Source organism: Balaenoptera physalus (genome assembly GCF_965194825.1).
Source record: "Balaenoptera physalus genome assembly, chromosome: 4".
NCBI classification, from domain to species: Eukaryota; Metazoa; Chordata; class Mammalia; order Artiodactyla; family Balaenopteridae; genus Balaenoptera; species Balaenoptera physalus.
In genome coordinates, this window is record NC_138891.1 from 78525822 (window position 1) to 78552472 (window position 26651).

Genomic DNA, 26651 nt, shown 5'->3' on the forward strand with positions numbered 1-26651 from the left:
AAAGGGGAATACAAAGGGGTTGATGAAGCAAGCAGCAGAGAGATGATGAGAGTGGTGAGAGCAGAAAGAAAAGCTGAGGCAAGAATGAGGGCACTTTGCAAAGACGCCTTGAGGCCTGAAAGAAGGAGAGGCAGTGTGATGAGTGCAGGAGATCAGTGTGAGTCAATGGCACAGGCAATTGGGAGGCGACCTGGTCAGGACACCAAAGCACACTGGGCTAATGAGAAAAAAATGAATGAAAACCTACATTAAAAAAAAAAAAAAAAAAGAAACTGCAAAGATAAACTCAGTGTCTGGAGAAATGCTTGTTTGTGGGGGAAATTATAAATATAAAATGGGAGCACTAGTAAATGTGAACAAAGACTGCATGTTCAAACAACATGCAGCCATTTTTCCAATTAAAAAGTAAATAAATAAATACAAAATTAAAAAAAACCCTCAATGTCAATTTAAAAAGTAATTATTACATATGAAAAAGGATACAAGAAGAAAATAAAAATCAGTCTTAATTCTATCTCCTTTATCTCACGACTCTTCACAGTTTTTATATATGCTACATATCTGAAATCCTATAGTATGTTATTTATTACATCATGAACACATTTCTATGCCACCAAATATTCTTTTTTCCAAATAATTTATAATGACTGCTTGGTATTTCACTGTTTCTATGTATCATACTTAATTTAGCCAATTCCTTTCTGTTGGACATGGAGCCTGTTTCAAATTTTTCATTTTATGAATATTGCTGCCCTGAACTTCCTTAGGGTTAAGTCTTTACACATACTAATGATTATTTCCTTAGCATAAGTTCAGGCATGGAAATTGTTAGATTAAAGGATAAGAACATTTTTAAAGCTTTTAATATGTATTGCCAAATTGCCCTCCAGAAAGGGTGTACCCATTTATACTGTCACAGTGATGCATGTGAGAGCTTTTGGCAAAATCATTATATTTTTTGAAGGATGGAAGAAAGCTCCCAGAAAGTAAATTTTGACTATGAGCTTTGGAATTATGTGACATAGGTTTGTATCTAGCCTGTTCCACTTACTGGCCATAAGACCTCAGGCAAGTCAGTTAACCTCCTAAACCTCAGTTTCCCCATCATATTGGGATAATACCTAACTAAAGTTTTTGACAGGATTAAACAAAACAAGGTATAAAAATGCTTAGCACCATGCCTAATACATTGGAAACACTAAAGAAACAGTAAAGGGCAGTCCTCAGAAAGACTTTTTTTCCTAGGGTTTCACTCTGAAGGCATCCAAGAAAATGGAATGAGGCCCCAAGGGGAAGGAATTGAGGCCCCAGGAGACACTGAAGGAGAGTATCAGGATCACCACCGAGCTGGCTCATAACCATGGGTCACAAAAAGCCACCTGAATGGGAAAACTAATTGAATCTAAAATCATGTACTAGTGCAGGTGTCAGTTTAGCAGTGTAGCTCCACGAGGCGGACACAACCAATACTTTCATCTAATGGACAGGGAGGAAATGAAAGCAACACGGAAATCTCACCCTTTCGCTACGAGGCCCAGTTGCTCTGAAGACCCCTTACAAGTTTTGGGAAAATTACAAAAGGAAGCTTACAAGGCCTGAGATGTGTATGCTATCAGAGTGGGTTGATAATACCAACCAAGCAATATCAGGAATGATGACCTCAGAAGGAGGAAGTGAGAAATGAAGGGAGGGAGAAGAGGAGGAAGAGGAGGGAAAAGGGGAGGGGAGGAGAAAGGAGAAAAGAACCAAAGTGTACAGACCAGGTGAATGTGTCCCACTGTACTGGCCCTAGGAGGTTTCATTAGGGGGGAAGTGACTCCGAAGATGTACAAGTTAGGAGTGGGCAAGTGAGAACTTCTTGACATATACTTGAATGAAGACAAGGATGGAGAGTGAAACTCTTGTTTTACTGGGAAGTAAACACATGAGGGGTGTCTGGAAACCCTCAAGAAGAACCAAGGGTTTAAGGGCACTGCAGGTACTTTGCTGCCCAGTGCACGGCCGCATGGAAACCTTCCTTCTCATGATACTGTGGAACAACAGGGCAAACACCAGCAAACCACCCACAACTGCACTGCAGAGAAGGGGATTAAGAAGGGTTCAGCCTGGCTTATTTTTCACCTTCTCATTGATGTGGCTTGATTTTACCATATTAGGAAAGGACAAGGTAGAGACTGGGGGGATAGGAAAGGAGAAGAGTAGGAAGGGGAATAAGGGAGGCAATCAGTCCCCACCATGGCTATTCCAAGGGCGACCGAGAGATGCAAGGGATGGGCCCTTCCTTCAAGGAGTTCCAAGTCCGGTTAGAAAGACAAAATCCTTTGGTATGAAAATGCAAACACATATGATAAATGGCCAGATAAGAACAAAAGATGCAGAGGGGTGTGGGCTATGGGCAGGGTATAGCTAGGAAAGCTTCCTGGCATAGAAGGCCTGGATGGGATCTGGACAGATTCTGAGGTGAGGGGTGTTCCATATTGGGGAGCTAAGCAGCTGGGACAGGACTGAGAAGGCATGTCACTGGAGACTTGGTGACATGTACCACTGTGTGAAAGAGGTAGGACAGTAAAATGGAAAGTAAATTGTTCTTCCCACTTACTGGGAGTCCTAGTACTTCAGTTTTCTCACCTCTAAAACTAGGATAATAATGCCCTCTTTTCAGGGTTGTTGAAAGGGTGAAAACATGATATGAACAGAGCACTAACACAGTTACTGGTACATGACAAGTGCTTTGGAAAGTGATAGATAAGTTTATTATGTTACTACTCCTGGACATAAAAGCACAGCATAGAAATAAGAGGACAGGAGAATGAGAATATAAAAAGCAAGTTGAAGATTTCCAGAAATGAAAATGTTCACATTAAAAAGGGACAACGTAAGGGGTGTTAAAAATTAAGGCATAAATGTAAAATAGATAGTTAGTGGGAAGCAGCCGCATAGCACAGGGAGATCAGCTCAGTGCTCTGTGACCACCTAGAGGGGTGGGATAGGGAGGGTGGAAGGGAGACGCAAGAGGGAGGAGATATGGGGATATATGTATACGTATAGCTGATTCACTTTGTTATAAAGCAGAAACTACCACACCATTGTAAAGCAATCATACTTCAATCAAGATGTTAAAAAAATTAATTAATTAATAAAAAAAAAATTAAGGCGTGACAAGACCTGAATAGGATCTTACTGTAAGCTGAAGGGAGTTTTGCCCTAACTCATGGATTGTGCAAGAATGAACTGCTGTTGGGTTTGACTGATTGTAGATGGGTTGTGGTGTGGTGTATCTGAAGGCTACTGAATGCAACTTACAATGCTTAATAAAAATGTTTATTCTTTTAGTATATAAAAAAAATTAAGGCGTGGATTACAGCAGGGCTACCTAATGTGTGGTCCATGGGTCAGCCTCACCAGCACCACCTTGGGAGCTGCAAAACGGCGGACTTCTCTCCACACCTACTTAACCAGAATTTCTGGGGGTGGAGCTCAGCAATCTGCAGGTTAAAAATATCCCCATCTTAAAGTGTGAAAGCCCTGGACTGGAGGATGTGGAAAAGTTTCTTGGCCAAGAGATTAGGTCAAAGTAGATATACCTGATTCCAGTTAGCTTTGCCCTCAAAATTAATCTTTTCACATGTGCAAGAGGGTTATTAATTTATAAAGAGAACCTGAGAGATTCTACAAGGAAAGTGAAACTATGAAAAAGAGTTAAGATTCATTCTTAATTATAATAGTAGAAAATAGTCACAGTAAGTGGGATAAAGTTATGTTAGTTTACGTTATTCTATCATGTTCTCCTGATCATAAAGTTCTAAAAAACCTTTACGTTTTTAGAGCTTTGAGGATTTTAGAATTGTAAACCTATATCAATTCATTTAAGTCACAAAACTACCCTGTTGGGATAGGTACTCTGGTCATCCCCAGTGTATAGATGAGGAAAGTGAGAGGTGGAGAGGTGTCTAAGCTTAAAGGCTAATAAGTGGCAGAGCCAGGATTTGAAGCGAGGCGGTGAGACTCCAGGTCCATGCTTCTAGCTGCTAGTCTGTGCTGCTTCACCCCCACCATAAATGACTTACCCATTCCCTGACTATTGGGCACAGTGGTTGTTTCTAGTGTTTCAGGTTCATTAATAAACACTGTGAAGAACATATTTGGGTATAAGTTTTTAACCATATTTCTGATGATTTCTTTAGGATAGAGTTCCAGAAATTGAAATCCTTGGTCAAGGGTGATCAACAATTTTAAGGCAATTGTTTTCCAGACAATATGTTAAGAGGGTAGCCATTTCCTTACTCCACCTTCATTATCTTTAAAGTCTTCGTATTCTTAATTATTATTTATTTATTTTTATTTTTGGCTGTGTTAGGTCTTCATTTCTGTGCGAGGGCTTTCTCTAGTTGCGGCGAGCGGGGGCCACTCTTCATCGCGGTGCGCGGGCCTCTCACTGTCGCGGCCTCTCTCGTTGCGGAGCACAGGCTCCAGACGCGCAGGCTCAGTAGTTGTGGCTCACGGGCCCAGTTGCTCCGCGGCATGTGGGATCTTCCCAGACCAGGGCTCGAACCCGTGTTCCCTGCATTGGCAGGCAGATTCTCAACCACTGCGCCACCAGGGATGCCCCTAAAGTCTTCGTATTCTTGATCAACAAACTGGTATATCATTCTAAAAATTCTTACTTCTTTTGTCGAGTCAAAATATTTGTATATGTTCACCAACGATGTGCTTTTCCTCATTTGAAAAGTGTTATAGCCTTTGCCCATTTTTCTGAAGCCATGGTTTTAAATTCTATGAGCTCTTTAGATACTGAAACTTTTAACCATCTGGCATACTTGCTGCAATATTTTTTAGTTTATTTTCCTTTTAATTTAATTATGACTTTTTATACGTAAGTATTTTAAATGTTTTAAATGCTTATGTAATACAATCTATCAAAATTTTCCTTTATGATTCTCTGTTACTTTCTCACTTTGAAAGAACTTCTTCATTCTCACAAAAAATATCCTCTGCTTTCCTCCCCACACCCCAAAATAGGAACTTTCCAAACTTCAAGTTTTAACTCGAAGTTACTATTTGAGGATATTTACAGTAAGATTCATTTTTTCAGAGAGCTAAACAAGTTATGTGTGTTCATTTTTTTCAGGTGGATATTCCTTGAGTTCCACAACACCTGTATAGGATCGAGAGTCAGATAGTGGGAAGAGCAGAGGGCTAGAGATAGAGTCAGGAGCATTAACCAGGTCTGTCATTTATATCATTTATAGCTGTGCTTTCTCTGGCAAGTCACTCTACCTTTCAGTGGGCTGGTTTCCTCATTTGTAAAAGATGACACCTAGCCTGCCCATATCCCTTATGAGTGCTTTGTCAGTCACTTACTGCCATACCAGCCTGTCTGTGTATTAGACTTGTTCATTCAGTACGCTCCTCCAATGTACCAGGCACTATGCTGGATTCTGGGGTTTCAGTGTTAAATAAGACATGCTGTCTGTGCCTGATGACCTCGAACAATGTGTATTAGCTCAATGAGTCCTTTAACAATCAATGAGGTAGATAATATGAATAACCCCAGTTTATAGATAAGGAAAGTAGGGCATAGAGTGATTGAACAACTTGCCCAAGGTCACACAATTGGTAAGCTGTAGAGATGGGACATAAGCCCAGGTAATCTAACTACAGAGCCCAGACTTTTAACCAATGTACTGCACTGCCTCTCCTAAGATAAGGCTGAAAATTGGCTGACAATGGCACAGAGCCAAACTTTATTTGGAATATTTTCAGTTTTAAGAGTGCAGAAAGAAAAGGTCACTTGGCCTCCTCACTACCTTCCTCTCCTGATCACTTAGCACAAAAGGTGCCCTGTGGACGTAAGGATGAGCAGACCTGGATCCTGACCTGAAGGTGCTCATGATCTGATGGACTTGTGGTCTGAAGCTGTGATGGAGAACCTCGGCCTGAGGGTTCCCCTCTCGCCAGCTCTTTCAGATCAACTGGCACCCCCTCCTCTCCCTGGCCACCCTCTTCCACAAGGGCTACCAGACTGGAGATCTGGGTACCACAGTTGGCATCTCTGAGTGAATGGTGCCAACATAATGCCTGACACGCAGTTGGAACTCAGCTGATGCTTGTTGAACTAAACTATGTCAAATTATAGAACATTTAGAGAGACTCTGAGGATATGATCATTCTTTCAACCATCAACCTCTATTATGAGGAGAAAAACAAAACTTTTTCTCCCCTAAGGGCAAACAGTTCACAGTTATTAGGGGGAAAAATTACAATCTCTTTGAGCCTGCTTCTTTCTTTCTACGTGAAAAACAACAATTTAAACAAGAAACATGCATGTTAGGAACTCCACCAACAAAGAAACATGGGTGAAAGAAGTCAAATAATTCCATTTTTCTTTGATAGTAATTTTGCTTGTGTGTATTGAAAGATTTGTTGAAAGAAGAATATCTAAAATTAGCTTCCTCTCTGCAGGTATCATATTACCTTTGCCCTCATCACTGATAAGCATTCCCTGAGGGTGGAGGAAAACAGGTTTCCAACCTGGTTCCCCGGGCGGTGGGGGGATGGGAGGGGGGTGATCAATCATAGATGAGAAATACATAAAAGCCAATTAATTCAGGTTACTTAACCTAAGAAACCTTCATCCTTCCTGCTTTTTCCATGTAAGGATAAGCCTCAGAGACGAGCAGGGGCAAAGGATACGGGCCAGGTAAGCAGCTACCATATGCCAAGCACTGTGTTAAGCACTTTCCATATACAGTCCATTTAAACCTCACAACTACCCTTTGGAGGAAACATTACCTCAGATTTATAGATATCAAAGGGATAACCACCAGTAAAAACTGAGGCTCACAGAGCTTAGATATATTGCCCAAGGTCACAGAGATGGAATGTCCACTTTTTTTTTTTTACTTTTATTTGCATTTATTTTTTGTGGCATTTATTCCCGGGCCATAAGTTTTTGTTTCTTCAGTTTCTTCTGGCATATCTTTTTCTTCTGTGAAATGTCCTCTTCTGGTTTAGGAACAAACTGTTATTTTTCAGTAAGGATCATCTCAATGTGGCAGAGAGAGTTCATGTATGGGTTGATCCAACCATGATCTCTGTAAGTCCTGTGCCGCATCTTGGGGGCTTTGTTCACCTGGATGTGCTCAATGACCAGAGAATCTACATCTAAGCCCTTAAGTTCAGCATTACTCTCTGCATTTTTGAGCATGTGCAGTAAAAATTCAGCACTCTTTTTGGGCCACTGACCCTGCGTCCAGCCCCACTGTTTGGCCTGGGCACACCTACCAACTCCACCATTGTAACGACGGAATGGCACACATTGCTTCTTTGAAGTGACATCCTTCACATACTTAGTGGCTTTTCGGATCTGCATACCCTTAATGGCCTGGGCAGTTTCACGAGTGTTCTTAAAGTGAACATGAAGATTTGAACATCTTGACTTGCATGGTTTTGTGGGGTTTTCTGGGTCAGGTGAATAGCGAACCATTTTTAGAGGTCACCTCAGGCTGCTTATCGGAAAAGGGAAAGTCCACTTTTAATCAAATTCTAGACTGTCCATGGCAGAAGCAGACCTTTTTTTCCCCTCGTTTCACATTTTGCCACCTCACTCATTGGCCCTGCCTAATTTAAGGTCTGTTCATTTCTGTGGCTTCAAGTAATTAGACAGTTGTTCAAGCAACTGAATCCAAGAGAACCACATTCAATCAACATTTCCCAGGATCCACATTTGGGGGGTACAGGCATAAAGCTCCCAGCAACTTTTCAGCAGACACTATCACATATGTCTGGATTATTTTCTGTCTTATGAATGGACAAATGTGGTTACCAAGACTACACTGTATTATAAAGTTGGGACCACCTAAATCCTCTAATTCTCACTGACTTTAATAAAGGCACCTTGGCCAGAGATTATTGGATTGTGGGAGGACACTTGAGAAAAAAGAAGGAAAAATTCAGTCATGCTAGTGTCAGGCAAGAATTGAACCAAAAGTACCAGGCATGAGTGAGGGTTATATGTGCCACATTATGACAATGGCAAATGGATGAAGTCTAACGTTCGTCCACCTTGAACTAAAAGCCTCCCAGAAATGAGAGAGAGAGAGAGAGAGAGAGAAAGAGAGAGAGACAGGATGAATGAATGAATGAAATTTGTTATGGATGAACTAGACCTTCCTGATCCTATTTAATGTTATGAGATGGAAGTTGTCAAGGGGTCTCCTAAATGAGAAAGACAGCTTTTTTCTGGTACCAATCATTGAGTCCTCAGTATATAAGCACTTCCTAAATATCTGATCCCCAGTTCTGCTTGACACCTGGCTTCCTTTTGTTTATCCTAAGAACACTTGGATGACAGTACCAAAGGATGACAGACCAGAATCCCACTTGTCACAGCTAATGAGTAATTGAGTTCTGTGGTATTTACCTTGCAGACATCTCAAGCACTTGTCTCCTTTTCTCCATGCCTACGGCCACCATGGTTCAGGCCATCATCACCATCATCTGAATGGTTATAATCTCTTTAAATGGTTGCTCTCCTCCAAACTTATCCCCCTTTAACCCAGTATCCACATGCAGCCAGAATGACAGCGTTCTAAACAAAAATGCTCACTAAGTCACTTCTCTACGTAAAACCCTCCAGTGGCTCCCTTTGTCCCAGGATAAAAAAAGAAAATAACAGCCAACAACAAGTGGGTGCATAATGTGCCAGGTACTCCATGACTTAATCCAGTTCTTGCAGCAACTTTATGAGAGAGATACAACCTTCGTTACCATTACTTATTGAGGCTAAGTGATTTGACCAAGACCCCACAGCTAGAAAATGGCAGAACCATGACTCATACCTGGGACTGTCTGACCTTAGAGCACATACTTTAATCACAATGCTATCGGTGTGATGGCATGCAGGTTCTGTGACCTGGCCTGCCCGCCACTCCAGCCTCATCTCTTCATGAGACCCTCTTTGCTCTTTATGCTTCAGCTCTTTGAGACACTTGCAGGTCCTGGACCTTGACACTGTTTCATGCATGTCTTTGTTTGTTTTGGCACATGGATCCCTCTTCTATAATGCCTTCTCCCCTCTGTCTATCTTGTGGTATGTCTCATCTTTCAAGATTCAGCTCAAGTGTTAACTCCTCCATGAACCTTTTCTGGACCCCTCCTCTCCTTTTCTAGTAGAATTGACCACTCCCCTTCCTTATGCATCACTGTACCTTAGTTATGCTTCCATTATAGCAACCACAATGCTTTCCTACCCTTACATAGACAAGTATGACTCTCTCCTCTTACACTTCTGTGAATTCCTTAAATGCTGGGACTGACTCTTACTAACCCATTTTACCCACAGTATCTAACAGAGTGCTAGGCATATTAAAGGTTCACTGTAAATATTGTTGACTGAGTAAAAATATTTGCACATGAAATATGATGCTTGGTCAAAACTCACCATGCCACTATATTGTGAGATTTATGATAATTTTACTTACAGCGTCAATGCAATTAGTAATTTTTTTCTTTACCTAAGGACTGTATATGAAACTTTGAAGAGGTACATGCAGCTTTAGGGTAACTAAAACTAGAGCAGTGGATAGGGGTGGAGAGAAGACACTGTAGCTGACCTGCCACACCTGTTTTCACCTGGGAAAGTATTCAGTGACAACAATGAGCTATCACCATACAAGCCAAATTTGGTATGGGAGTTATGTACATATCTACCTTAGCAGTGGAAATATGGATGATTCACATTTGAACCACAATGCACAAATTTTATTGTGCACAATAAACTAAACTGACAAGAGTAAAATGAATCTAAACATTTAATTTAGAAGCAAGAACAACAATAATGGAAAACCATGACCAACTCAGGGCAGTACAAACAACGCTGTGATAACAAAGCATCCTTCCCCCAAATTCCAGAAATTCCAACTCTACATGTGTGCATATGCAGTATTGCAGACACTACACCTGGCTTCTTGATTACTGGTAGCCAAATGGAATTCCTAACTGATACATTCTGGTCCTACCTCAAAGCCATATATATCCCCAACATTCCCACCTACCCTTGAATCTCAGCTCAAGGGAAACCTCCTTGAGAAAGCCTTCCCTGATCTCAGAGGACAGTCTGTATACACCCTCAAAGACCTTTATTTCCTTCCTTTAGAAAGCTTATCTTAGGGACTTTCCTGGTGGCACAGTGTTTAAGAATCTGCCTTCCAACTCAGGGGACGCGGGTCTGATACCTGGTCAGGGAACTAGATCCCATATGCATGCAGCAACTAAGAGTCTGCATGCCGCTAAACAGGCTGTGAGCCGCAACTAAGACCTGGCGCAATCAAAATAAATAAATAAAATAAAATAACAATGAAAAAAAGAAGGAAAGCTTAAAAAAAAGGAAGGCTTATCTTAGTTTGTAATTACATATTCAATACTTAGTTATTTTACTAATGGTGGCCTCCCCAAAGCATCTGTAAACTCCAGGAGATCAGAGACCTTGCCTGGTTTTATTCATCATTTTTCTCCCAGTGATTGGTACATAGCCAGGCATTCTGCAAACATTTTGAATGAATGAATGAATGATGAATGATTCCTTCACGTCTTACTTACTCATTATTGCCTTGTTCTGAGAATTACACCCAATTCCTTACCAGTCTCAAGCTGGTACTCAGTCCATCCCTCTTCATTATTCCCCTACCCTACCACAAGGCTCAGTCCTTATTTTCCAATCCTCTCCTCTCCCAATCCTTCATTTAAAAAGCTTCTTAGAAGTGGCAGCTTCTAACCAACCTGAACTTCCTGAACTGTGTGGGATCCAGGTCAAGGTCATACAACATGAAAAAATGAACACAGCAAAGGAAAACGCAGTGACTGGAGTAGCTATTAGGTTATTTTAAGTAGTCTACACAACTCCTAAAAAACTCTATTAATTCAGGAAAAATAATTTAAACCACTTCTATTTTATCACATAGACAAAAGTGGGTTGATTTGCTGATTTTTTTCCCCACTTCTCAGTGTGTTTTGGCCTTGCATAGAAAAAGTCTTGGAAAGTAGTTGATTGTGTTGGTTGATGGCAAGAAGTAAGCTGCATGTGTGGTCTGCTGGCCAAATTATCTGGAGGTTGTTCCTAAATGACAGGGCCCCGCTTCCAGGATTCTTCTCCTCTTAAGGGTCTTGGCCTGCTCCTCTCTTTCTAATCCCCTGATCCCCTCTAACTCTTTCTTCTATATCTTCCTCTCCCCCCTTGTCTACCACAAAGGTATGTCCCTGAGCCCCTTCACAAATATAAAACATCCACCCTATGAGATTGCTACTGATGAAAAATCCTATGCCTGTTACTTTGCTGGTCCTAGGTGAAGGCAGCAGAGATAATGGGAGGTATGATTGGCAAAGTTCTGCTTTCAGGAATAGGAACTAGTGAAGTGTTAATTTCTGGAAATCTAGAACACTTTAGGAAATTTCCTTCATTAATTTTCCTCAGTACCAGACTCTACTTAAACTGCATTTGCAAAGTCCAGTTTAAGGGAAAGAACAGGTAGTACAGAATTCGTCAGGGGCTCTGCCCCAAAGCTCCTTTCTTTGAATCTCTGGGACAGTTAAGACAAGTAAAAGAAATGTCCGCTCGGGAGTGGGCTCCCTACCCCAAGGGCCACCCGGGTGAAAGACTTTTGAAGAGAGCAGGGGTGGCACCAGCGAGGAACGCTGGAGATTAAGGGATGCGGCCAGTGGCGGTGACGTCATTTTCTTTTGGTACTTTCATTAGGCAGGAGGTGAGATAACGAATCAAAGGGAGGGGACAGAAGAAGTAGAGTTGAAAAAGATATGGGTAAAAAACAAGGAAGGTATAAATAGACACAAATGCAAGTATAGGAATATCTCTACAAGTTAAACTTGCATTATTTGATTTTTTAAAAAATCATCTATTTAAACTATAATTTATTGATTAAAAAATAATATAAAATTCCATCAAACTGGTACTTCTTTTTTCTCCCCAAGGAATATAGCGGCTGGTGATAAAGCCCCGGGACTGACACCTTAGTTTGGTGTCACTGAGACAAGGTCCCCAAGGCAGCTGGAGGCTTGGGCCAAGGATCCTGCTAGGGGACTCATGGCCCAGAAGGATGGATGCTGACGCTGTAGCCTTCCTTATGCACACACGCTAGAAAACTGCCCGTTCCCTTGTTAACACACGGAAAGGGAATACTTTCTGATTGTGTCACAGGCAGAAACAAGGCGGAGGCACAAGACGCTACCCAGAAGCCGCGTCTTGGTGCGCATTCCCGTTCATCCGCGAGGGCGACCCACTGCCCCTTCTGAGGACCGGTGAGCCCTTGGTCCGGTAAGGTGGACCCTGACTTCCCCCACGCCCCACGCCCAGTGTTCCGAGGCCTGAGCTGCGCCAGCGTGCGCCCTTCGCTTAGCCCCCAGCCCGCGGCCCCCAGCCCCGTCACTGCCCCTCCCCCACTGGGGCCCTTTCTGACCGCCCTCGCGGCCCCTGGTCCAGGTTACCTGGCGCCCCGGCCCGGGCTGCCTCACCGCGAGCAGCGCCAGCCCGTCGGCCGTGGGTTTCCACAAGGCGCGCTCAAGACGGCGCGCGGGGTCGGTTCCCGAAGCCAAGGTCACGGTCTCGGAGAGGCGCTCGTCCTCGGGTATGTCCAAAGCAGCCCCCGCAGACCCTCTGGGCGGCAGCCGCTGCCCCGGCCTCGGAGCTCCGCCCCTCTCCCGCTCCCGCCCCCTCGGGGTCCCCGACTGCCGAGTCCAGTTCCCCTCGGAGCCGCTCGCGGGCTGCTCTTCAACCCTCCACCCCGGGCAGCTCCGGTTCCCTCACCGGCTTCCCAGGTCGTGCTGAGCTGACTCCGCTGGAGCCAGGCGCCGAGGGCCCCGCGTCGGGTCTGGTTCTCGGGGCGGCGGGCCCCGCGCTGGCGTCCTCTCCTGTTCTTTCCGGTGCCGCGCTGGGAGGTCCCGGACCCCAGATCCTGCTCCCGAGGTTGGAGAGACCCCCACTTTCCTCCTCCTCCTTGGAGATGGAAAGAGGCTTAAGAGGTTGGGGGCCTACGACTCCTCCAGCGTTCTCTGTGCTCTGTGCTAAGAGTGGGAAACTTTTTTTTTTTCCGATAAAAGGCCAGAAAGTCACGGTAAAATAAATACAAATCGCGTACCAAGATTCTTACTCATTCTGCAAGACTCAGGTCAGGTGCTGCCTACGTTGCGAGATCTCCTCGGTGCTTGCAAACAGCTCCCTCCTTCCACTCTCTTGCGCGAAAGGGCGCTTCGGTCCTCCCTGGTCAGAGGCAGACACCTGTTGCCTGTCGTTTCCTCTGCCCGACCTGACCGTGCGCTCCTTGAAGACCGCGACTCGGCCTGCCCTGCTCATCCCTGTACCCAGTCCCTGGCACGGCACCTGCCACCTATCAGGGGATCGAATACTTTATGAATAAGTGGGAAATTGATTTCTTTTGTAAACAGCCAGTTATTTCTTTTTATCCTCAAATAACACATACTCCTTTGGGTGAGCAATTTGCTAGTCTCTATAAAGAGCCACAAAAGTTGTTATCCTCTTTGATGCATTAATTCCATTCTTGGGGAAATTTCCGGAACAAAATAATACTTATGTGCAGATGTTCGTAGCAGGATCTTTTATTACAGAAAACAATAATTTAAAAAACCACAAAAAGAAAAACAAAACAAAACAAAACAAAAAAAACCACAAAAAGCAAAGAAACAAAGTCAAACTGTCAACAATAGGAAATTGGTAAAATAAATTATGGTAGGGTAACTAAATGAGATATTTTACAATCGTTAAAATGAGAAACATCAAGGCAGGAGTGCCTCAAAATGTTTTTAGAACAAGGAGGGAGTATTTATTTACTTATAAAGCAAAAAAAAAAAAAAAAAAAGGAAAATATGAAGCAATGTGAGAAAGTGTTTACAAAATAATATTAAGCCAAAAGAATAAGAAATTGCATAGTTACCATGCTTAACAACTTCAAGTGAAAATGCAGATTTCTTCTTAGTAAAATGGGGTTAACACCTACCTTAAGGGGTTCTTGGAGCATTAAATAAGTTATTGGAGAAAAGTGCCTGATACCACATGGGTACTCAGCAAAAAGTTTCCATTTTCCTACTCCAGAAGAACAGATGCATCTAGAATCACAAATACATCCTCATCCTAGCCCAGTTCTGCTGGTTTGACCACCTTCTCTTCAAATGTAGGGTAAGAGAAGGAGTTGAACAAATGTTGAAGCACCAGGTTAAAGTGAAGGGGAGAATCTAGTTAATAAGAATAAATGCCTAGTCCTCCCTCAGGCCCAAATGCCCAGCAATACAAGTTAACAATGGGGGATTTGGCTCAGCAGCAGTCCATATCAAAATATCTTAGAGATTTTAGTTGGCTACCAGCACAGCCTGGTCAGTGCCCAAAGGCTGAGTTAATTCAGCCCAAAAGCTGAATGACACTGCAATCTTAGCCCGAATTTATACTCTTCAATCACCAACTTACAATTGGAGCAAAATAGTCAAATGTCTTTAAGAAAACATCACTCCAAAGAGCTATTGTTACTTCCATTTTGAAGATGAAGAAACTGGTTAAGGTGTATAGGATTGGGCAGCTAGGAAGTGGCAGAACAATGACCTGAATCTGATCAGGTTGACCACTACCAAGCTGCTTTGCCAGTGGGTCCCAGTGTGTACATCTCCCACTAGAAGTATAGGCAATGCTTTTGAGTGGTACACAGACAATGTTAAATAACAGTGGATCACGTGGTGAAAAAAGTTATGCTCTCTTCCATTCTCTTGAACCTATGGATGTTAAGAAAGAAGTGTCATTTTTGTGGTGCTTTGTCCTTACACCTCTCAACACTTGCTAATCTCCTGTTCTAACAAAGCGAGAGCCTGCCTCAGGGTCAGCACTCTTGCCAGGCAACAGTTCCTGAGTAGAATTTAACATCATCACTTTCTCTTCCTTCTGATATTATTCCTTATGCTGTTAATTTCTAATTGGTGTGGGTTTTTCATTTACAAGGTGATGTAGTTTCCATTTAAGGCAAAGTTACTTGGCTAAGAAAATTGGGTAATTTGAAAGGGAGATATTAAGGAGCTAATAGGACCAGAGATTCTTAGATATGGTAAAAAGGACAAAATGTGGAGGTGGTACACAGGTGCTTGATGTTTGGGAAATACTGCCCTACACTCTGTTTTGATCAGTGAGTGCAAGGTATGGTGAGGCGGGTTTCAGTTCAAAATGAATGAGAACTTTCTGACAATCAGAGCTGTCTAGGAAGATGAAAAAGGGCTGCCTTGGGGGTGTTAACCACATTTCCTTCACTCTGGGGGTTGAAGCAGAGGTTAGATGCCTGTTTGTCATGAATGATGCCATGAGAGGTCAAACACCAGATAGACTAGAAGCTTTATAGTTTCTGCGAACCAGAATCTGAGATTTTTGAAAGCAGAGCTTCCCAGGGATCTGACCACCTGAAAGACTGGATTTTGGAGTGAGTTACATTAACTTCCTTTGAGGACAAATCCCAAAGAAGAGTTCCAAGTGAGCTTTGAGCAATAGTGGCACCACTGTGACAACTGTATGATTTATGGAGCACTTGAAAATGTTAGGATGCTTGTTTACAATTCAATTATTTACTCTCTAATTACACTTTCTTTTGAGTAGCCTGTATTCATAACCATCCCCAAGGGCCAAGAGGGTGGGGTTGCTCCTTCCTTCCACACATCAGCATCTGCCAGCTCCAGGCTTTTGTGGTGTCTGCTTACCCCAAAGCAGCTGCTTCTGCTGTTCATTGTAACCCATTTTGACTGGAATAAAAATACGTGTGTGGTGAAAAAGGTAAATAGCAGTTAAAAAGTTACTTTGCTGTAGGAAATTTACTTTGCAACCATTTAGCCTAAAATTTATGATGTATAGACCACGTTCTGACTGCCTTAAAGTTCTAGAATACTTTGCACATGAGCTATCTTAGAGGTCACCTAGGTCCATTGCCTCAAAGGGCAGAGATCCTCTTAGGAGCTTGTTTGGCAGGTGAGCTGGAGGGAGAAGAACGTTCAGAGGGCCCCATGAAGGAATAACTGCTTCCACTCGGATAACTGCATCAAGGGAAAGCTCATCTAACTGTCAGACAGCTCTTTGGGTTAGGAGGTTCTTTCCTGAGGCATTCGTGAGACCTTTCTTTCCCTCACACTCCATATCCAGTCCATCTGCAAGTCTTGCTGGCTCTGATTTCCAAATACATCCAGAATCATCCTCTTTTCTCCACCTTCACCACTGCCAGTTTCTCTAAGCCAGCATGATCTTACTCTTAGAAAACCTCCTAACTGGTCCTGCATCCACCCTTGCGGATATCTCTATAGTCTATTCTTCACACAGCAACTGGATTGATAGATTTGAAACAACTTGGATGTGTAATTTCTCTGCTCAAAACCTGGTCTGTAATGGCTTCCTATCTCTCTCAGAGTAAAATCTAGTAAAGGCCATGCCCCTTGGAGACCAGCATTATCTGGCCCCTTGCTATTTCTATGACGTCATCTCCTACAGTCTTTCTTGGCTCCACACACATTGGTTCCTTTACTGGTTTTTGGATGTGCCCAGCATATGCTGCCTTGGGGTCTCTGCATTTACTTTTCTCAGTCTGGAGCACTCTTCTCCCTAACTTCTTTTGCTCTCAATTCTAAGTGTTACCTTTTCAGAGAGACCTTCCTTTGGGATTCCTGTCCTCTAATAGCATAGCCTCTCTTTCACCCCTCTTCATCACTGTTTATTTATCCTGCTTTACTATGTTTTAAAGATGTTGTAAACTTTACTGATGGTTTGAGAGCAGTAAATTTGGGGTGTGTGTGTGTGTGTGATGGGGTCATAGAGAGGTTAGAGCAAATCACGGCACGGAAAACAACTTAAAAATGAATATTAAATACTCTGTTCTTTAAAAACACTTAAGGAATCCAGCTACTGTGAATTTCTCATTGGCTGTCTTTCCTCCATGGTTCCCAGTCTCCTGTTTCATTACTGTTGGGTTTTCTCACACTCTCACTTGTAACCCAAGTGCTCTTTTTATTCTAACCCCGCTCAGGATACTCTAAAAAGCTCAAATGGGGCCTATGTCTTTTGCTCATTTTTGTTTTAATTAACTAATTTCATTTAAGTATAACATATGTTTAGAAACATGTACAGTTTGACCAGCGTTTATACCATTTTCCATCCTCTAAACCCTCCAGAAAGTAACCACTAGCCTGACTTCTAACACCATAGATTATTTATATTTATACCAATGGAATCATTCAGTAAATACTCATTTACATCTAGCTTCTTTCACCCAATAATTTGTGAGATTCAGCCATACTGTGCAGTAGTTTGTTGCTTTTTCATTTCTGTGTCCTATTGCAATGTGTGACCATGTCACAATTTATTGATTCATTTTACTATTGATGGGCATTTGAATTGCTCTCAGTTTTCAGCTATTATTAATAATGCTGCTGTGAAATTCTTGTATATGTCTCGGTGTACATGTGCGTGCATTTCTGTTGGGCAATATGTAGGAGTAGAATTACTTGGTTAAAAGATATGCATATGTTTAGCACTAGAAGATATTGCCAAAGAGTTTTCCAGAGTGGTCATACCAATTTATATTTCCACCAGTAGTAAATGAGAATTCTTACTTATCTCCTTACCAACACTTGGTATAGTCTTTTAAAAAAATACTACTCTTGTGTGTGTAAAGTGATGTCTCATTGTAGTTTTAATTTGCATTTCCCAGATGACCAGTGAAGTTGAGTGCCTTTTCATATGTTTATTGACCGTTTAGATATTCTCTTTAATGAAGTGTCTGTTTATGTCTCTCTTCCCCTTGCCGTTTTAAAAATTAGGTTATCTTTCTTTTTCCTTACCAATATATGTTATTTTCTGATATGCTAGGCTTATATTTAGGTTTTTTTTGTCAATTATTGATATTGAAAATACCTTTTCCATTTCTGTGGTTTGCCTTTTCACTCTTTTTTTAAATTGAAGTATAGTTGATTTACAATATTGTGTTAGTTTCAGGTGAACAGCCTTTTCACTCTCTTGATAGTGCCTTTTCATGAAGAGAAGTTCTCATTTTTAATGTAGTCCAATTTATCTGTGTTTTCCTTTATGGTTAATGTGTTTTGGTCCGGCTTAAGAAATCTTTGCCTACACCAAGTCATGAATATATTCTCCAGTGTTATCTTCTAGAAGGCTTTTTGTTTTGTCTTTTACATTAAGATCTGCAATCCTACTGGAATTGATTTTTGTATGGGTCAACTTTCATTTTTTTCCCAATGAATTTCCAATTGACTTGGCACCATTTATTGAAAAGATCAACCTTTCTCTACTGTTCTGTGTGTCACCATTGCTTTGAAGTACCCATATATGTGTGGTTCTGTTTATGAACTCTCAACTGTGTCTGGTTAGTCTATTTATCTATTCTTTTGCCAAAATACCATACTGTCTTATTTATTGTGGTTTTATAGTAAGTTGTGAAATCTGGTACAGTAAGTTCTCTAACTTTATTCTTCTTTAAGATCATCTTGGCTGCTCTTGGACATTTGCATTTCCATATACATTTTTAGAATCAGCTTGTCAACACACACACACACACACACACACACACACACACACTCACGAATTTTTCATTGGGATTATGTTAAATCTCTAGAACAATTTTGGAGAAAATTGACATCCTGAAAATATTTAGACTACTAATGCACAAACACAGGATATCCTTCCACTTATTTAAGTCTTCTTTAATTTCTCTCACCAATAATTTACAGTTTTTTGTGTATAAGTCATGCACATATTTTGCTGGATTATTCCTAGGTATTTGATGCTTTTTGATGCAATTGTATTTGACATCCTTTTAAAATTGTATTCTTAATTGTTTGTTGCTGATACCTTGTTATATTTATCTTCTTAGGATACATCACCTCATCACCTGATATACTATATATTTATGTGTTATTGTCTATCTCTCTTCCAAAATGTAAACTATGTGAGAATAGATAATTTTGTCCATTTTGATCACTTCTTTATGCCCAGTGCCTTAACCAGTTCCTGACACATAATAGACTTCATATATATTTATTGAATTGGATTGACTTATATTGAGCTGAAATCTTCTTGCAACTCATACTTCCTTCCTCCAGAACAATACAGAATAAGTCTCCTTCTTGTATACTGTGGGTTGTCATCTATCCCCCAGCACTATTCCTTTCCCAAAGCCAAGCACTTCAGTTCTTTCAGCAGTTCCTCATGAGGCAGGTTTTAGAATTCTCTCATTATATTGTCTGCTTCCCCTTAGTACATGCTCTGGTTTGCCAATATTCTCTTTCAATCTGGGCTCCCAGAATTGATCTGATCAATGTGTATGATAAATTTGAATATTAATTGCCTGAGCTGGATCATTTTTATTTGCTGTGTCACAATATTGATGCATAGTAAGATTGTGGTCAAACAATATCCCCCAGCCTGTATTTTTGAAATAAAGTTTAATTATTTTAATATAGATGAAGGAGTATTGCCAGAAGTACTTACACCCTGAAGCTAAAAAAGTTTAAGCTTCAGGGTCTTTTATTTGTATGGCCCCTGTGAATGTAGGGAGATGTTGGGAGTTGGATAAAGAGATCTAGCTCCAAGCCTGGGGTGATTTCTTTACCATGCTGATAAATATTCACTTTTGTATTTTATTTCTTTATTTTTTTTGTATTTATAATTTTTTTAAATTAAAGAGGCCCCTCCAAATTCTGTAGGCTTCAGGCCCCACAATTCTTGGATCTGCTCCTGCTAAATTTTAACCTAGCATTAAACTCATTGAGATCATTTTGAGTCTTGATCCTGTCATCAATCATATTATTAAACCCTTGTGTATCTAGAAAATTTGATAAGCAGGTCCTCTTATACATTATTTAAGTAACTTAAAACCTACAAACCTAGATAGGGTTAAAGACCAGGCCCTGCAGGTCTTCACTTATTTACATCTTTGGGTAAATACCAATCTCTTTATCAACTCTTTGTAGATACACTTGGTCAATCAGCTGCAGAATTGCTGGCTATATTATCATCTAGCTCTTATTTAACCATACAAGTAACATTACTATCATGAGAGACTTGCCCAACTCAAGGAATCTAATAACACCCTTCCTGTTGTAATCCTAGTAATTCTGTAAAAAAAGAAATGACATTTGCTTGTTTCAACTTGTATTATTGAACCGAATGACCCTTCATTCTAAATACTAAAAAAAAAAGTTTAATTTTTAAAAAATTTTGTCTAGAATCAACACCTACCTTATTTGTCTTTTGTGTCCAGAATCCATTTGTTGCCCCTTATTTGAAAATAAGGAGAGTATTTGCCTTCTTTATCCATTCTTTACGGTTTCTCAGTGTGGCATACAGGGACTTTTAGATCATATCTTTAACGTTTTCTACCTCATTAGAATGAGGTTTTCTGGAATCTGAGGATTCAAACCGGTTCATAGGGGTTAGGTATCTTTATTATCTCTCCATCTACCTCAGACTTTCTTTCCGATGTTAATTCTCCCCTTTTCTGTTGGAAGGCCACTTTGATTGATTGAGAAGATAGAAGCAAAACAGATCTAGAATAGCTTTGCCTTTTCTGCACCGGTAAACAGCTACCTAGGCGTACGGTTGGAGGAAATTTAGTTTTCCTCTCTTTGCCCCAGTCCCAACACAGTGTCCTCCCTGAGCTACCATCCTTTAGGAATGTTAGGATTGCTCAACTTTTCATATTTACCAGGGGGTCTATTGTCCTAACCCAACTTCTTCCCACAGTTTTTCATGACTCAGCACTGATAGCCTGGTTATAAATTATTTTTGAGCTAGCTATTAAATTCCTTTTCCATAGAGAGTTTTAATCTCACTGGGAAAAAGAGACCACACTCATGCAAGTATCAGAGAATTAAAAAAAAACAAAACCCACACAATGAAGTCTTTTGTTTAGCAGAACTGGCAAAAGTCCTGGGACAGACAGACACTACTCTTCAAAGGTGTGTAATTTGCAATTTGAGACAGCTCTCTGGACCCAAGCTGTTGATCGTCACCCTTCTCCAGCTTCTATACACGTAAGAACATTCCTTCACCTTCCTAACTCCAGGTACCAGTCTTGATATCATCTGTAACAATACAGGGGCCAGCTGGGCCAGTGGTAGGTGTGCTGCAGAGAACATACACCTTCTCCTGACCTCTGCTTCTCTTTCCTCCCGCTGATTCCACCTTTGCTTTTGTCTTTTCTCTCAAGTCTCCTCCTTTTCCAGCTTGGAGGAGAAGGGGGAGGAGTTGGAGCAGGTCCCAGGTACTGGAGAGAAGATGGAGCTGAGCCAAAGAAGCAATTTGCAAGTTTTCTTCGTCCAATTTTATGGTGGCAACAAAGGAGGGCTAGGAGATAACTTTTTAAAAACCATTAGAGGAAAAAAAAGTGAACAAAGAAAACTTGATTAAGCAACAAAAAGCAGGAAATAGAAAAACAAGACCCAACAAGAAAGCATAATAAATGGAGAACATAAAAGAACATGACTGGAATAGATCCAACACATCACTAATCATAATAAATTATTAAAAGGCAGAAAATCTCAAGTATAGTTTTAAAAGCATCCAGCTATATGCTGTTTCAAAAGACACACCAAAAATAAAATGACACGAGGATATTTAAAATTATAGGAATAAAAATATACCTGATAAATGCTTACACAAACAATAGTAGTAACAGAAAAGGCTGAATTAAAAGCTAAAAGCATCAGATGGAAAAAAATTTACACTGGTAGAAAGTATGATCCATCTAGAAGATAGGACAGTTGTCAATTCTTTATGCATCTATCAAGTTAGTTTTGAAATAGATCTTGTGGGTATTTTTTTTACAACCTTAGGTATAAAAATTAAAATGAAACAAATTTTTCTGTAAGTGAACTTAAATTTTGTTTCAACTGTTCATGCTGCTAGATGGCAGAAATGTAATCTTATTTGGTTCAGGCGAATCTCAGCTGGTTCAGATTTTCCATATTCCATTTATTCTACCTGACAAATTCTTTGAGTTGAATTTGTGTTCCAGGGGACATACTTAATGTCAGGGGGGCATCATTTTCTGTCTGTTCTTAGCATCTGCTGAAATGCTTGTTCCTGATAGGTCTCTAATCATTGGTCCATGTGAATCAGTGAGGCAGTATTCTTCTTGTCCTCATTTCAAGACCTCTTCAGGTCTGACCCTCTCTTGGTTACTTCTATGCCCCTCCTGGGAAAATTTGGAAACCTCTACAACACTGTATGAAATATTTGCCTAGTCAGTGAATGCAGCCACCTCTACTCTACTGCTCCCATTCCATATTTCATGATAGAGAACTCTGAGTATTTGCCACTTCTTCAAGCTTCACTCAGGAAGCAACGTGCAGGTCCTCTATGCTCTTAGATCTTTCAACCCTGTCTGGAGTTTTTAGTGTGTCCTCTAACCAAAGTAAGTTAGCCCAGAGTGAGGAGGGGAGAGGGAGCTGGTCACTTTCTCAAGGAGGCACACCAGTCTCCAACTCTCTTAATTCCTTTCCAGTCTCCTGATCCTAGCCCAAGGAATACTGATCTAGTCTGAGAGAGTAAAAGCTAGCTATTATAACATCAGGAATTCTTGCAAATTTGTTTTATGGCTTTGGGCTTCTAATCCATCATGATTTAGACCTTTGAAACCCAGGTATGTGCAACTCAAAAGCTTTTGACTGATATCGGACTTTATTTTCTTCTGTTTTTGTGTAGCAGCCTTCCTCCTTCAAAGAAATGAATGATTCAAGGTCTAGTTTGAATGGGGGAAGAAACACTGGGAAAAAAGACATTACCAAGTGCAAAAAGCACATCAGCTGATGCACCAAAAATTATCTTGAAACATATAAAAGAATATGTATTAGAAGCACAAAGATAATTGTCAAATTGACATTCATAGAGGGAGAATTGACACCTTTTTTTTTTAAAGATACCTTTTTAAAGAAATTAAAAGATCAAGTAGATTAAAAAATGAGTAAGAACATATGCTATGTGAGTAGTACAATTGAGGTTAAACACACACATGTGTATGCATAAAAGTTTGGGGTCCATAGAGAATATTAATTCCTTTTGCTCACTTCTAGAATATATTTTTAAAATTGTCCATGTATTAGATCACAAAGAAAATCTCAACAAATTCTCCAAAGTAGACGTCATAAAAGCCACATTTCTTAATTATAATAAAATAATGAAATACACAGACATTTAAACTCTCTACAGTTGGATTTTTTTAAATCTTTATTTAATTGAAGTAGAGTTGATTTACAATTTTGTGTTATTTTCAGGTGTACAGCAAGGTGATTCAGTTATACATACAGTATTCAGTTATACATACATATATATCTATTTTTTTTCAGATTCTTTTCCCTTATATGTTATTACAAAATATTGAGTATAGTTCCCTGTGCTATACAGTAGGTCCTTGTTGATTATCTATTTTATATTTATTAGTGTCTACAGTTGGATATTAACAAAAATTATTCTAAATAACACTTAGATTAAAGAAGTAAAAACTGACATTATAGATTGCTTAACAATAGTTAGAACATATAAAAACCTGTTGAATTTAGCCAAAGCATTATTCAGAGAAAAATGTATAGTCTTAAATTTTCTCCTTGGGAAAAAAATAAAGACTAAACATAAAGTACCTAAACACTTAAGTCCATAAAAGTACAGTAAATTGTCTAAAAGTGTAGAAGACAGGAATTAATAGACGTTAAAGACAGAAACTAATGAAATACAAACATACAAAAAAAAATCCAGTGCTTCAATTAAATCAGATACTATTTTTTCTTGGGGAAAACCAATAAAATAGATAAATGTTGTCAATCAAAAAAACAAAACAAAATCATGAAGTCATTAGAAACAAAAAAGTACACAGAACTACAATGGTTGAAAGGAAATTCATTATGTCAATATATTAGACAATGTGGATAAAAATGGAAAAATTAATAGGAAATCATAAATGATCAAAATTTAATCAAGCCCTTGACTTCTGGAATGACAGAGTAAGGACTTCTGAAAATCTCCATAAAAGCAATTAATTAGAACACTGGCAAAAATGGACAGACCAAGTTTTTCAGAACTCTGGAAATTCACTAAAGTCTTACAACAATCAGAGGAGTGTTTATTCAAGAAAATCTCCTGAAGCTTACTTGGAATGGCAAATCTTGTGGCATTTTACCTTGCCTTAATCCTATCTCCCTCTCCCCAGTTGTGTGGTAGCCTTGAAAGCCAAGAGTAATGCAGTTATGGTAGCTGTGAAAACCAGCAGGCTAGAAGCTACTGAGTGAACAAAAAGAGTTTGGAGCTCCCCAAAGCCCCATCCCCAGAGAATAATCACCATTTTACCTGCCTAGAAACTTGTTTAAAAGCTCCATTCTCAGGGCTTGCCTTTATTAGACCTCACTCAAAGCTCACCGCATGCAAACTGCCCTGCCTTCTGGGTATTCCTTGGAAATAAGCAGCAGTAATTAACATCACAGCTGCCTGATGTGGCATTATCAGTGAGGCTAACAAGAAGTTGAAAAACTTGATAAAACATGGGGAATAAGATGTCCATAGGGAACTTTAAAAAGCTGTGACATATTTCTTGGACTCTAATGTGCAGGGCTGTGTGGGAAAGATCTGAGAAGGCTCTAACTTCTCACTTCTGGCCTTGAGATTCTGTGCAAACAGGAAGTGGAGGCTAAAACAGAGTTGTAAACTGCCTGTGGGAGCATTGAAGGCATATCCCAACACAGAGCCTTTCAGCAAAGGCTGAGGCTATTGGTACCAGGCATTTAAGGAAATCCCTGTCCAACTAGCTGACTACTAAACTAACTAAGCAGAGATTTCAGTGGCTGTACACCACAAAGAACATAGACTTTACAGAATTCGTCCAGGAATGTTACCAAGCAAACAAACAAACAATAAATAACAACAACAGACTTTGCAAGAAGCAGGATCTGATTTCCATAATTGATACACTATGTTATTTTAAATGTCCAGCTCTCAACAAAAAAATTACAAGACATGCAAAGAAACAGGAAAGTATGGTCCATACAAAAGAAAAAAGCAGTCAATAGAAATTGTCCCTGAAGAAGCCCAGACATTGGACTTAATTAGACAAAGACTTTAAATCAGCTATTTTATATGTGGTAAGAGAACTAAAGGAACCGATGCCTAAATAATTAAAGGAAACTTTGAGAACTATGTCTCATCAAATAGAGAATATCAATAAAGAAATAAATTATGAAAAGAAACAATAGAAATTCTGTCACTGAAAGGTAAAATAATTGAAATAAAGTTTTTACTGGATGGACTCAACAGCATATTTAAACTGGCAGAAGAAAGAATCAGCAAACTCAAAGTCAGATTAATTGAAATTATTCAGTTCAAGAGAAAAAAAAGAATAAAGAAAAAATAAACAGAGTCTCACAGACCTGTGGAATAATATCAGGAATATCAATATACACATGATGGGAGTCTCAGAAGGAGAGAAGAGACAGAAAAGGGCATAAAGGATTGTTTGAAGAAATAATGGTGGGAAACATCTCAAATTTGATTTAAAAAAAAAACAACTATTAATCTGCACATTCAAGAAGCTCAATGCATCAAAGTAGAAAAACTCAGATAAACCATATCTAGACATCATAATCAAACTGGCAAAAGGCAAAGACAAAGAGAAAATAACTAGAGAAAAGCAACTCATCACATACAAGGGATCCTAAATGAGATCAACTGCTGATAGAATTCTCAGAAACTATACAGGCCTTCAGGCCCCACATGATAAGGCAGAGGGATGGCATGTTCAAGTACTGAAAGAAAAAAAATGTCTAACAAGAATTCTATAATCAGCAAAATCGTACTTCAAGACCAAAAGAGAAATTAAGACATTCTCAGATGAACAAAAAGTGAGAGACTGGCCCTACAAGAAATATTAACTGTTATACTTTAGGTTCAAATGAAAGGGCACTAGACGACAACTCAAATCCACATAAAGAAATAAAGAACACCAGTAAAGGTAATTACAGAGATAATTATAAGAGGGGATATAAATGTATTTTTGTTTGTAATACTTTTCTTCTCCTATCTAATTTATTATTATTTTTTTCTACCAAGGAAAAAAATAATGGTTTTTTTTTCTTCTCCTTTCTAATTTAAAAGATAACCACATAAAGAATAATTATAATGTTGTGTTGGTGAGCTTTGAAGGAATTTTATACACTATTGAAATTAAGTTGGTACTAATCTAAATTAGATTGTTTTAAGTTAGGATGTTAACTGCAATCACTAAGAAAATAACTAAAAAATATATAGTAAAATAAACAAAAAGGGACTTAAGGTGTTATACTAGAAAATATTTTATCCGATAAAAGGCAGTAATGGAGGAATAGAGGAACAAAAAGACCTAAGATTCACACATAAAACAAACAACAAAATGGTAGACATAAATCCTACTTTTGCAGTAATGTAAGTAAATGTAAATGGATTAAAAACCTCAATCAAAAGGCAGAAATTGGCAGAATGAATTAAAAAAAACATGATCCAACTATATACTGTAATAAGAGACACAAGATTCAAAGACACACTTAGGTTTAAAATAAAGGGATGGAAAAAGATGTACCTT

The 26651-nt window shown here is 39.8% G+C and overlaps 1 protein-coding gene and 1 pseudogene across 6 annotated transcripts in view; both read right to left on the reverse strand.

The window, feature by feature from the left end:
* CASR (calcium sensing receptor) overlaps positions 1 to 21815 on the reverse strand; it is an 87662-nt gene extending 65847 nt beyond the window's left edge. For 2 of the 5 annotated variants that reach the window (XM_082459395.1, XM_082459398.1), the window contains exon 1: positions 12818 to 13141. The gene's annotated coding sequence lies outside the window, so the exon portion shown is untranslated. The other 3 variants (XM_082459396.1, XM_082459394.1, XM_082459397.1) reach the window with 3 other exon arrangements.
* Positions 7010 to 7501, reverse strand: LOC309659547 (large ribosomal subunit protein uL22 pseudogene; annotated as a pseudogene). Its single transcript has one exon. The product of its transcript is annotated as a large ribosomal subunit protein uL22 pseudogene (transcript).
* Positions 21816 to 26651: the final 4836 nt, after the last annotated feature.